Genomic DNA, 12,223 nt, shown 5'->3' with positions numbered 1-12,223 from the left:
CGGCTGCGCGCGCATCGCTTCCTGCGTACGTGGTCGTCGCAGAGTCGCCGGCGCCGTCATCGCCGCTCTCGCCGCGTCGAATTTGATTCGCGCGCCAAGAACGCGGGGGACGCGCGACTCGGAGTGAGCCTTCCGCGCCGGCTTCCTCCTCGTCGAGAGCGAGGAATTTCAGAGAATTTTCACTTTGTACGTATTTATGTCGGTATTACTTATTTGTATGTCGGGGGGGAGGGAGAGTTGTATATTTGAATAAACTATATTCTGAATTCTACTTATATGTATATTACGTATCCTGAGGTTATAATTTTCGTGTATATCTGGAGATTATATCGCGTTTTCTCATTTTATTCGGATATAATATTCGTTCGGCTTCCCCCCCCCCCCTCAAGTCACGCAATATCTTTTCCATTTCTTATTTGTAACATCGCGAAATACTTCCTTTCCTACTTCGTGACTGAGTTCACGCCGCTTCGATATTTCGAGAATTGCAACATCGCGTAGATTTGGAATGGCATGGCGATCAGGTTGCGAGGTACGTTACGGATCGTAGGATCGCGTTCGAGCGCGTTCCGGTGTGTTTCTCGCGATCGTTATCGTCGTGACTCTTTCTATCAGAGTGTCTCGTCGAGGGACGCGTTGAATCCGATGGGACCGCTTGGCGGACGCGAAAACTTATATCCAGGATCGTGGATCTCTTCAGAGGTATCTCGCCGACGACGCGACGCTGAGACTAATGAATTTCGACTTTTCTAATCATCCGATATATATCTAAAAGCTCATTTTATGTACAGGGAATGTGGAGAACGCAGTGGGAGATAAGCGGAAAGTCGACGCAATTTGAAAGAGAACGGGAATTTATATTGTCGTCTAGAACGTCGGGAAGAATCGCCAACGTTTCGCCATGATTGCTACTTGCTTTCCGTCGATAAGTACAACTTGTCTTCCGCCGGTAAGTACCACTCATTTTTGATCAATACTGCTATTCGCAGTACTGTCCGTTGCACTAGATCGCAGCATTATGTATTTATAAATTCGATGTTTACAATACTGCTTCGGCAGTATCTACATACATATATTAAAATTGGAACGATACGGAGCGAGTAGTCTTGCGACTATGAAATAAAAAATGTATGTAAAATCTTTGTGAAAAGAATTAATGTACAATCGCAGGGTATATTCTTCAATAAGTTGATAGATTATAATAACGCTTCTTTTTTCAATTGTCTGTCAATGTCCCTTTAGAAGTTTAATATTGTAAGTCAGTGTAAGTGATTATTTGGCTAGTGATTAATTATTTTGAGTATTCAAAGCATTAAAAACAGTGCTTTTAATATTCAAAATAAATAAATAATTAATCACAAGCCAAATAATCACTTAGGGCCGGTTGTTCCAAAACTTGTTGGTAAGCTAACTAATAGTTAAATCATATGTCTATCTTTGTTTAATGTAAAAGATAAACAAAGACATATAATATATGATTTAACTGTTAGTTAGTTTACCAACAGGTTGGAACAACCGGCCCTTACAGTATTAAATTTCTGCAAGGGGTATTTATTAGATTAAATAAAAAGAGTTGCTGTGTATATTATTTATCTGATAATAGGTACCAACTTTTTTTATATTAAGTTGTTCTAATTATTTATTGATAAAGCTACCTGATAGTTAAATTACATGTCTATCTTTGTCAAATGTAAAGGATAAACAAGACATACATATGATTTAACTATTAACCAGCCCTCAATTTTGAAAAAACCTTGAATTTTTTTTTTAATTTGGAGCACATACATTCTGTTATATTTATCATCTTCCGTTTATAAATTTTCCATCAAGAAACAGAGTATGCATATAATTATACAGAACTTGGCGAATCAATAAGTGTCTCGTTTTCAATATTGTAATTGTTATATCGAGACTAAATAACAAAATTAGACTTTAATTCGTTCTTCGCTTTATCGAAGGCAGAATATCTTCATCGTAATTGCTACGATTCGTGAACTTTGCTCGGAGATCAAGGAGTCACGTATTCGCTCATCTCAAACTCGATTTTCCTTAACGTCCCGCGAGAGATTTTCTTCGTGAATCGCGTCTCGACGAAATTTTCGCGAATGCACGAAGTCGACAAATGCGACCGTCGTCATTTTGTCTCGCGAGCGACGAAGCTCGACAGTTTTCGCTCCGAGATGCCGCTTCGCGATAGCCGCTATCTGCTACCGCGAATACGAATACGAATACCACGTGTATACGCCGCGTATATCAAGTTGTAATAGAGACGAGTAGGTTTACTATCGCCGCCCGCCGCGGTGCCGGTAGGCGCCGAGTTACTTGACTCCCTATCCTATTTGGGACCGGCCAGGAAAGGGAGCTGACGAGCCGAGCATCTGCCCGTTGATCTCGCTCGCATCTATATACGCGTTCTAAATGGCACACACAGGTAGTTTTCCAGTAACGCGGAAACTTTGCTAAACTTCCGCGTACGTACGCTTGTAACTTACGAAACAAGCTCGTCGGATAAGTTTTACAACATCCCAATGGAAACTTTAATCGGAGAAGGAAAAAAGTGCCCCGACAGAGCGAACAAATCTTTTTTTCTCTTTTACAAAGATTTAACTTTTTTTTTGCCAGTGCTTATAAAGAGAAGCATCATGTATACGTATTTATATCAATTCTCCAGAAAGTCGTGGAATAAATACTTTTTAATTAATAATAACTAATTTTAATTTGTAGAGATCGAGTCTCTATTTTAGGTCTTTAAATATTTTACGTTGGACTATTTTCAGTTTATCGGCATTCGCAGAGGTTTAATGTAATTATTATTAATTACTTTATTATTTAATTTGAAGATTATTAATCTTGCGCTCAATTGTCATTAATCTTACATAATCAAGATGAAATTTATTTTAATGTTTTGAAAAGAAGGAACATTTAAAAAATACTGATATAAGTTTTACCCGTTTTGCAGCAATTTAACATTGATAGAAACGACTTTAGAAATTCTATATTTTTACGTATTTATATCATTTTTCAAGAGGACGAATTTAGTGATCTGTTTAATATGAAGTATAACATCGTCATATATATATTGACATTCACATTTTCATTCTAATTATCTTATATACATTCTGAGAAAAGCCAGCAACATCCGAGTCTAATTGTAAGATAAAGTATCTCGCACTGTGCCCGCAACACGGTGACTCCTCGGACTTGTTTTCGCTTTCTTGGAAAGCCGCCGCGGGGTTGCAAGTGCATCCCTTCGCGCTGACCTCGTGGTCGGCGGTCGCGGTCGTATCGCCACACGGGTACGGTCGAGACTTACGTAAGCCGAGGACCAAGCCGTGGTCGCATTCGTTCCGCGAAGCGTTCGTCGCAGCGGGAATCGAGCGACGAGAAACCCGGCTCTCTGCGTGTGCGCGCACGAGGCTGTCTGGCGCCGCGCTGTCGCATCTCATACAGAGGATTGCTTTCGCACAGAGACACAGAGAGACGGTCGTCCTCTCGTGGGTGTCCGCACGAGGAGAAGGATAAATTAGGGGAAGGAGGAAGAAATCGGAACTATTACCTATCTCGAAATACCGATGCTTAATAAGGCGCGCGTGCGTCGCCGCGCTATTATTTGGATATTTGCTTTGCAATTGGCGTGTCTTTGCCTTGGGCAGAACGATCCACGACTCCGTTGATTATAATTTGACAAATGTTGATTGACGACTGAAAAAAGCATTTTGTTATATAGGACAGGTAAGAGTAGTCATTATTTTAGATTAACTTTTATGGATGAATTTGAAGAATAAATAGAACGAATGCCATGGAATTGTCGTATATAAAGAGATTTATAGATTAGGAAATTAGATTGATATATATTGAAGCTAAGTTTGATGAAGATATATCTTATAATGTGAAATTTTTTATTAGTAATAGTAATAGTTTTTCATTAGTAACAAGTAGAAATAATGTGGCTGATGGTACAGTTTTGAATTTCCGCGTGATTTACAAGTACCTACCGAGCAAAATTTGAGTATTTAATTTCTAATTATGAATGGATTATTTCAATATTTAACATCGTAATAACTTCCTAATTAGTGCACTAATTAGAAACATACGAGAATGTCCCTGCAATGCCAAATGATACTCTACGGAAATCTTCGTTTAAACATCAGGTTTCTCGAACAAATTGTTAATTAGAAAATGATAGTTGGAGTAGAAAATGACATTTCTTCTTGTTTTTGAGATTAAAATCTTTAATTATATACATATATATATATATACATTAAACTGATTTAAATAATTTATAGGAGAGGAATCTCTCATAAATTAGATTAAATTTAATTTAATTGACTCCAAAGAGAAATTACATAAAATCTTGCAAATCAAGATTCAAGCTCTTGAGCTCTCGCAGAACTGGTTAGTCCGAAACGGCCGCCGCTGAATCACCACTTGACTCTTATTATTATTCTTTCACGAAGATCGATCACAGATGCCTCGCGCTATCGGCGCGATCGATGCTTACGCGGAAAAAGGGAATCGGTTTCCCGGACGTGTTTTCTTTTTCATTCGTGCGAGTCGATTCGGAGACGAGGCGCGGGTCGATGGCGCGCATAATTGAATACCCCGGACTGGTTTGGACACCGTCGTCGTCCTCATCGCCGTTCCGTCGTTCCGTGAGGCACGATCCGCTGCTCTCTCCGGGTCCGGGCATAGCGATCGTTCCGCAGCATTCTCATGGGCTCCTCCTCGCCGTATCGTTGCGGCCGGTGTTGCATTAATTAAGCGCAGATGCCGATGCCTTGTCACCCGCCATTTGCCATTCGTATTCGCGTTTGTATTCGTCCGGCCGCAGCGGTCGGAACCTAATATACGACGGCGTGTAGAGGGTGTCTCGGAAATCGCGTCTCGCTACTGTCTAATGGATTTTCCCGAATAATCCGAACTGTATAAAAAACGAAAACACAATCTATTACTCTGCGCGGTTTTCAACATTACATATCCTAATAATTTAAGTATTGCATTTAAGTGCGTAATAAAATACTTTAGACTGATTAGACATATAATATGTCAACGAAAAAGTTTTCTTGAAAGAAATCCTAATATCAAAGTGGGATTTATTTGCAACCAAAGATTTCTAAATTTTTTTATTTATAATCCGGATTAAATGTTTTGATATCGATATAAATGATACTTTCTAGATTTTCTAATGTAGAGAATATACGCAACTACAATACGCGCTTCTATCGAATACAATTGTATTCATGCAAATGCCCGTCACAGCAAGACGAATATACAGAATTTGCTATCCGATAAAAATGTAAATATAAATTGATCTACGGTTCTTTGAGCAATTTCAAGCCATTATATACATATTTCTAAGATTATTAATATATTTTAAAAATTTGTTTTTTAAAATTAAATATTTCTTAAATTTATAAGTGATTCGAAATTTTTACGAGCCAAGTTTTAAGTTTGCAAATAAACGACTGTCATCTTCCTTGTGCAATTTCTCATGGGCTGCAGTTTAACGGAAGTTTAAATGCTGAGAAGTGCCGTTTAATTGCCGCTTGATGCTGAAAATAAAGAAGGCGCGAAAAAGATGACGTCCAATTAAACTTTCGCTAAAGAGAAATCGATGCCAAATTGATTAAGGAGTTCGCAGCTGGGAGAAAGCGCGATAATTCGCGGAAATTCCTAGATATTTTATAAACTTCAAGTTTTTTGAGGAAAAAGTGTTTAGAAAAATATTATATCATATTTTTTTATCAGTCATTAATTATTATTAGTCATTTATTTAACGCAAAAAATGTAACATTGTTGTATTAATATTTATATTTTGATTTTAATTATTTTATTTATGTTTTTAAAAGAATCAAAAATATCTCGACTATAAAATATAATTAAGTAAAATATTTTATTTACCGGAACGGTACATTTTAAAGTAATTATATATATAGATATATTTAATTCTCATTATGTCGTCTCACACGTAATACTTTAATTCGACATAACATATTTCTGCAGTTTTCAACATTATCCGATAACTCATAAACATAAATACCTAAATTGCATAAAATATAGATAACAGAAAATCACTCTAGAATTAAAGTATATCCAAAGATCATCTTTATATTGCCCGGGGATTCCTAATTGATAGAAACTATACCGCAATCCCAGGACACCCTGTACGTTATCGCGCGATTCGATTTGCCGCATTCGTAATCGTTCGCCTAATTCGGCCGTCCATCCCTGCGTTCGTGCGTGCGTGCATGCGCGCGCGCGCGTATGATCTTATGCGTGCACGCGTGCGAGCGAGCGGTCCTCTGCGTCCGATTCTTATGCGTGTGCGATGCATGTCCGTGTATCCGGCGAATCGATCGGTATAGCCGGGGCTTTATTTGAGCTCGCGTTGCGAAACTGGTTATGTACTTAACGTGGAATAATCGTCGGAGACAGGTGTCCCGAACTCCTCTCTCGACGCCGACCATCACGAGATAGTCGGTCCGATCATCGATGGCAGCCTGGGAAGAAGATGCGGAAGGCCGCGTCGAGAACACGTAAACACACACACGCACGCAGACCGCAGACTGCCGCGTTTTCTTTGCCCACAGCCCTGAAAGATATCCCCGCGTTCTTGAATGTCACGATCGTCGCCGATAAAGAGATCAATCAGTCCCTCGCCTGAAAAAATTATCGCATATGGGTTAAGAAGTTATCAATGGGGAGGCATGAATTAATTGATAGCAGGTTTCATATGAATTGAATCTTATCATTTATGTGGGAGATTAATTTTAATTAACGGTTTTAAGAGTTAACGAGTGATATAATGACAGATGATAATAATCACCTATTATTATCTCCTGTTGTAATCATCCCGTCCAGTAGTAATCAATAATTTTCTTATTATGATAAATAAGGGACAAGTATGATTTTGATACATAGACTTGTTAAAATTCCGAATGTTGTTAATATTCCTCGTTAGGAATAGATTCGGGCCTCGTAAGAAATTACGAGGCACGTTTCTTGTATAACGGAAAACAGAAGACAGATTTATTCCTTATGAGTACAAACTAGTGTATTAAACTTAATAGTGATTAAGAAATTTTCTGTATATTTTACCTAGGGCCTTCCTAATAAAACTCTAGGTTCATAATTGCTTGTTTACAATCAGTGAAACTTCAACATCCCTCAATTCTAAAGAAAAAAAAGCAGGAACCACATGGCAAAAGTACCTATTTATATGTTTTAAGTTCTTCAATTTTCGTCTAAATACACATAAGAAATTCACATTAATCACTTGTTATTATACTTCTTCTCCGCTCTTTTATCGTATCTTCTTCTAATTTTTAGATATTTTTGTCGTTACGCCGGATCCGCCGGATCATTAATTGTTGTTAGATTACGTTGACGAGATCTATTTTCTGGAGGACGCAAAACGAGCGAGTTTGTCGTCATGATGAGGAGAAAGAGGAGGATTTGGATCATAGCTCGCGGATGCATGTATTTCGTATGCGTGTGTGTGGGTGCAATACATGTAGGTGTATGTGTGGTCGATACCGTGGCTGGTTGTGCGAGTCGTCTGGTCAGCTGGCGCCAGGACCATGACAGCTTCCTACCAGAGCGCACTTCGCCTCATTAATCTTGCTTTATAGCCGCTGTTGCACCTAAGTCCCTCGTTCTCTCGGTTCCTCCTCGGCGCTCTTCTTCGCGATTTCTCTCGGCGCGATGGGCGCTTCGTGCCGGTCAATCCGCCGTTTAAAACAGCTTTAAGTCGAATTCCTAAGTCGAATCATGAAAAAGACCCTGTATGTGACTCTGTCACGATACAAATCTCGAAAGAAAATTTAAAATAATAATACTCGGTAAAGAATAAACGAAAATATTCGATGTCTTGCGAGTTTTATATATATATAATGAAGATGTACGTACAATATACATGTATGCGTCACGTGTGTATATTACACGATATAAAAATTAAGCGGAGAATAATAACAAACTTTCTTTAAAACTTATCTTAAAATTTGTGAAAGTAAATTTGCAATCCAAAATTAGATTGAAAATCTCTAAACTGTTACTCAGATTATTATACACGGATCGTATTGTCAATAATGTTATCAAAAATTCATCTTTGTTCTCGTTCGTGTTCTCTAAAATAATTCCACATGTTTAAAAATTGTTTAAGTAATGAACACTATTGCATTTGCGGCGAAATATGATAAAAATGATCAAAATGTGCCAGTGCAAGAATCGCTAATGCGCCAGTAACCAAGTGCTCAAACTCTGCAATGTGTTCTGTTTCAAAATGATAGAGCAATCTTTGTTAACGAAACGTTGAAATTGATCTAGCCGATATATGAGCGTATCGAGCGAACATTAAAAAGCTTGCGAAGGCTACTTTTAGTCGAATCGTATTAGGAATGCAAACAGTATCCTCTTTAATTCTTTTGTAACGAAATTATTTTTCACACACACTTTTGTGTTCTTTCCTAATTAAATAAATTATTTAACACAAAACACAATGCACACACCAACACCCATTAAGAAATATGAAATATATGTCTACAATGTAATATTAAAAATTATATATTTTAATTAAAACTAATGTTATTAATATACTAATTGTGTAACGAGAGAGAAAGAGGGGGAAAAAAGAAGAAAGAGAGGAGTGGAACATTTATGATCAAGGCAAGCACGATCGTCCAGGATGTGTCTCTTCTTTTTCTTTTATAACAGGACCGGCAATTATTATTAGCTATTACGTTTTCTCTCGTCATTTTATGATTTTCAATATTAAGTATTTTAGTCATTTCACGTCAAATTAAAGAAAATGTATGAACGATAAAGGAACCGGGAACGGCGGAACGCCCGTGACATAAAGTTGAACATAACCATTCAAGACGAGCGCCCTTTTATCCCTTTTCAAGTCAGGTATGCACTGAGCCAATTACTATACTCGCGCTATGTGTGTAACCGTCGAAAATTAAGTAATGCTTATGAAGGCGGATAAATGCACCTGCGCCTGCCTCTTAGCAGGTGCGTACCCACGGTTCGGTTCGGGCTTTTCGGGCCCTCACACGAAAATAAGAGGCGTGGAGCCAGATCGCGTGTCCTTGCGCTGCAAACGCATAATAATCTGCCTCGCGGTGCGTGCACGCATGTAGCCTTGCAGTTCTCATTGTTGCTATACGCTTCCGCAAAATAGCATGTCATGACCTTTATCTTTCGTATAGCGACGATAGCAGTTGACGACGGCAGATTGTCACCGCCACTTAATTTTCTATTTCTAATTCCTTACAAATTTAGAATCTTTGTTCACAATCTTTGCAACGCATATAGATAAAGAGAGTTATATTTGAACACCAGTCAGAAAACGCGAACAATCTTATCTCAAATTTCATTCGAAATGACCGTGCGTCATGCAAAAGATTATCGACATCTTTTGTGTTTGTCAAGAGTGACATTTTTTATATCACTCTATTTTTTTTTGTAAGAACATAACATACGCTCTCTCAAATAGGATATTTAAACTGTTCCAATGTATCGATTTTCCTCAATTATCTTGTTCGTCCGTGAAATGTCTAAGATACTTGATACTTGAGAACGATATGTTCGCGAGAAGGGCGACGAACGTATAAGGGACATTCGTAGCGTGAGAGAGGATTGAAAGAGAAGAGAAGAGAGCCCGTATCGCGATGTTGTGTTTCGAGCACCTGCTCGCTCGCCCGGTCGGCATTCTTTCGCTTCATCTGCAGGCAACGAAACTGCCATCCGTGAATCGCGCATAGAGATGCTCTAATTGCACATGAAAGTCAAGTGGAAGTCATAAATAGTACCTCTCGTGAGACTCCGGTGGCGTCAAAATCGATTAACGCTTAAATCGATTTCCTCTCTTCCGCTCCCACTATAGACAAGTGTTATCTAGTACGGTCTACACGGAACATGTTTCATGTACCTTTTCCATGTATTTATTTTTATCCGTAATGGGACTGCATCCCTGTAATTAACTAATCAAGATTGTTGCTGTAACTCGTCGCTTTTCAAACGCGAGGATCGTGCCTTTTAAAAACGTTTGCTCTTGCTCGATTGCCCTTTTTGCTTTCTTTAAGAAAAACGCTATTTGATATATCCATATAATCGATTTGATGCGGCACACTTTTACTTCGGGCAGATTAATTAAATCTTCTACTAGGTTTGGGTCAGCTAACTCAATGGGTACAACTGATACCATACAACAAATAAAAGATAAATCAGAATAAAACGCGATCCAATTTTTATTTAATCTTAAATTTATTAGCCGTTATTAGGATCAATTAATTCGATGCTTAAATGGCGGAGTAGGTACAGAACGGAATCCGATATATTCTGAGTACTCGCTTCATTTCGAAGTTGTACGAATATGCAAATACTTTTGTGAGGCCCGAATTCATCCGTGCGCGCAAATAATACGATCATTTAAATATTTGCATACCCGGTTGCTTCTTCTGTTCTGTACTCCCGCGTGCGTATCTCGTTGCGCACACATCTTTCTTACACTGCCTCCTCTCGCCCTTGCGGCTCCATGCAGCCCCCGCGTCAACTTCCCCAGATTACTTCCCTAATGCCTGTGTTACACGTGCAACTCGTGGCGATTCCGGCCGACGGCGAGCATGCACACGTGTGTTACATGCGTATGTGATGCTGGCCGCCCGTGGCGTAGCGCGGCGAGTAAAACCGCACGCTCGTGTTTTCGAGGCAGGTAGCCGAACGGCCGAGCGCGAGAACGTCATCGCCACCTGCCGCATCTCCGGATAATGGTGGAAGGAGGCGCGGATCGCGAAAGACGGGCGAGAGGCGACGGCAGCGCAAGAGAATTATTATTTTTTCAAGCAATTTGCCCTTATGCTAAACAGCTGCCGAACCGGACACGGCCCGAACGCGCCTCGCGCCGATCCGTCGCTAATAATCCGACTGTCACATCGAATTACAAAAGGATAATTAAATAAAATCGAAGAATTATAACGCAAAAGCTATATACATGCAGGAGATAAAATTCTTCCGCACTTTATATAACATCTCGAATTTCTCTCCTTGCAACAATTAATAGTTATTTGTGTAACAAGTGGCGTAAGATGAAAATTCCCGAGTGCGATAACCGCACCCGGGAATTTTCATCTTTACGCACGGCTTACACACCCTATTTTATGTTGCAAGTGCCTGGAAAGTGGTCTATCACGCACGCGTAGCGTGCGTAATGGGGCACTTTCCATGCACGTGTTGCATAAAAAATATATTTGCATGATCTCTACAAAATGTTAAGTGCTATTGCAACGCATCGAGTTCTATTCAGATCCGTCCGTTCTTAATAGTTTTTCAAAAATTCTACGAAAGCGCCGAAAGGAAACCGAAAAGACACAAACAAAATATTTGAGATTAATAGATAAAGGAAGTATTGCAACTTAAAAAATGCTGTGATTGTCGCAAACAGAGAGCGGCGCAAAACTATCGCAGTTTCGCGAGTACATATACGTACCGAACTCGTGTCCCATGTATCGTGCAGTGGCAAGTAACACAATTGGATTGTTGGCCGATATCGTTATCTTTTGTGGGCCAGATGTGCGCATTCGCTCGGGGAACACCCCCGCGTCATCATGCCGACGCCGACGACGTGTTCAGCGTTGTTACACCTGAATACATTCCGTGTCCACGTGTGCGTTTGTACGCGTTTTTATGAACCGCTTTTAGATCCACTTTTACCTCCGTCGCCGCGATAACAGTCGCGATTTCATATTCCATCTCGGGTGCTTAGGCAAACTCGCGAAATCTGGCTGTAACTGGTTATGCACGTATAGTACGCCTGACCGAGCAATGTGTCCGCTGAGCTTGAATTTACCACGAATTTTTGTTCGACATTGTATTCGTGAGACGATACGGATGCCGTCTTATCTCATATATCTTATACTTTCGTGCTAAAATTTCCATTGTTTTATTAGAATTGTTCGATGAAGGTCGCGATAAATTTTTTTGATAATTCTATAATCTAAGTTAACGAATAAAAAATGTACGCAATAATATTCAGAATAAATTAAAAACTCATTGACGAGCTTCCGTATATTTTTGCTCTATTTCTGATGAGCGAAAAATTCGCGAATAAGAAATGATATTAATTTCAGGGAAATATATATAATTAACTAACTTACGTGAGAGGAAAGAATGGGGAAAGGTTGTGGAATGGCCAGCATAGGGAAGGCTGTTGCACAAAAAAGAC

At 39.4% G+C, this 12,223-nt stretch overlaps 1 long non-coding RNA gene across 1 annotated transcript in view; it reads left to right on the top strand.

The window, feature by feature from the left end:
• Nucleotides 1-63: 63 nt before the first annotated feature.
• The window catches only part of LOC139813875 (uncharacterized), a 57,351-nt gene continuing 45,191 nt past the window's right edge, over nucleotides 64-12,223 (top strand). Inside the window, exons 1-2 of the long non-coding RNA XR_011732288.1 lie at nucleotides 64-186; nucleotides 792-949. This is a non-coding gene — a long non-coding RNA (uncharacterized lncRNA). The remainder of the gene's footprint in view (nucleotides 187-791; nucleotides 950-12,223) is intronic.

The sequence above is a fragment of the Temnothorax longispinosus genome, chromosome 1 (assembly GCF_030848805.1).
Source record: "Temnothorax longispinosus isolate EJ_2023e chromosome 1, Tlon_JGU_v1, whole genome shotgun sequence".
NCBI lineage: Eukaryota > Metazoa > Arthropoda > Insecta > Hymenoptera > Formicidae > Temnothorax > Temnothorax longispinosus.
This window is presented reverse-complemented; position numbering and strand designations above follow the sequence as displayed.